The sequence below is a fragment of the Otolemur garnettii genome, unplaced genomic scaffold (assembly GCF_000181295.1).
Source record: "Otolemur garnettii isolate 467f Iridium unplaced genomic scaffold, OtoGar3 scaffold00128, whole genome shotgun sequence".
Taxonomy (NCBI): Eukaryota; Metazoa; Chordata; class Mammalia; order Primates; family Galagidae; genus Otolemur; species Otolemur garnettii.
Window position 1 is genome coordinate 4,816,492 of NW_003852523.1, and position 1,383 is coordinate 4,817,874.

Sequence of the window (1,383 nt, forward strand, 5' to 3'; positions counted from 1 at the left end):
GAGCACCACCTCTCACGTACACCCCCACCCACAGGGACCATCTCCCACGCGTACCCCCACCCACGGGCGCCATCTCCCACACACACCCCCACCCACGGGCGCCATCTCCCATGCGTACCCACACCCACGGCGCCATCTCCCACGCGTACCCACACCCAAGGGTGCCATCTCCCACACATACCTACACCCAAGGGCACCATCTGCCACGCATACCCCCACCCACAGGCACCATCTCCCATGCACCCCTACCCACGGGCACCATCTCCCACATCCACCCCCACCCACGGGCGCCATGTCCCATGCACACAGCCCACATACAGCTGCCACATGCTCCTGGCCAGCACTGGTGGAAAATCCTTTATCCAAGATACTTGTGACTAGTGTTTGGATTTTTCAGATTTCGGAATATTCTCATAAACATAATGAGATATCTTGGGGAGGGGACCGAAGCCGAAACAAAAAATCATTTATTTCCGGAAACACCTAATATACTAAAATTATTTTTAATAACTTTATGCACAAAGCCAAGTTTTGACTGTCTTGACTGAGACCCACTGAATGAGGCTAGGTGTGGAATACTCATTACAGTGTTATGGGGCAGTCAAAACAGTGTAGACTTGGGTCATTTCTGAATCTCAGGTTAGGGATGCTGAACTGTCTGATGGGTGCCAAGAGGCACAAAACAAGGGCTTGGGAGGGTGCCTGGTAAATCTCTCATTAGCTCTGGGCAGGCTAGGTTGTGGTCACATCAAAATGCTCAAAAAATTGTCATGAGAGCCTGTGGGCACAGACAAAAAAGTCTAGAACAAAAATCTTTCATAGTTAAGTATTCAACAAATGAGGGAAAGCACAGTGAAACCCAGGAAGGGGGAGGGAAGGCTGGGGCACCACAGGCTTCTGACCCTCCACAAACAAATCAGCACTTGGGGCAGGGGAGGGAAGGAGGAAACGGGGGGGGAAGGAAGGAAGAAAAATGTTCTAAAATTTAATCTGAAGAACAAACTAAAATGCCTAAGAGCCCTGTTGCTACCAGTGGAGAGCAGAGACTGCAGGGCAGGTGGGCAAGGACTGGCCAGAAGCACACAGAGGGCCAGCAAGGGCAGGTGGGCAGGACAGAGGAGCGTGCTGGGGACTGCCAAAAATGGTAGGCAGACTCCTGGGTACCAGTGTGCCATCAGGCAGAGCCCGGACCACCCCTGTCTCAGGGATACTCCAAAAACTCCCATAAGAAGTTAAAAGTAGGCTCGGCGCCTATAGCTCAACCGGCTAAGGCGCCAGCCACGTACACCTAAGGTGGTGGGTTTGAATCCCCAGCCTGGACCCGCCAAACAACAATGACAGCTGCAACCAAAAAAAAATAGCCGGGTGTTGTGGCGGGCGCCT

The 1,383-nt window shown here is 52.6% G+C and overlaps 1 protein-coding gene and 1 long non-coding RNA gene across 6 annotated transcripts in view; both read right to left on the reverse strand.

The window, feature by feature from the left end:
- Nucleotides 1-1,383, reverse strand: part of SLC19A1 (solute carrier family 19 member 1) — a 26,801-nt gene that overhangs the window by 12,033 nt on the left and 13,385 nt on the right. The gene's annotated exons all lie outside the window — the stretch shown is intronic.
- The window catches only part of LOC111727882, a 20,866-nt gene that overhangs the window by 10,700 nt on the left and 8,783 nt on the right, over nt 1-1,383 (reverse strand). The window lies entirely within an intron of this gene.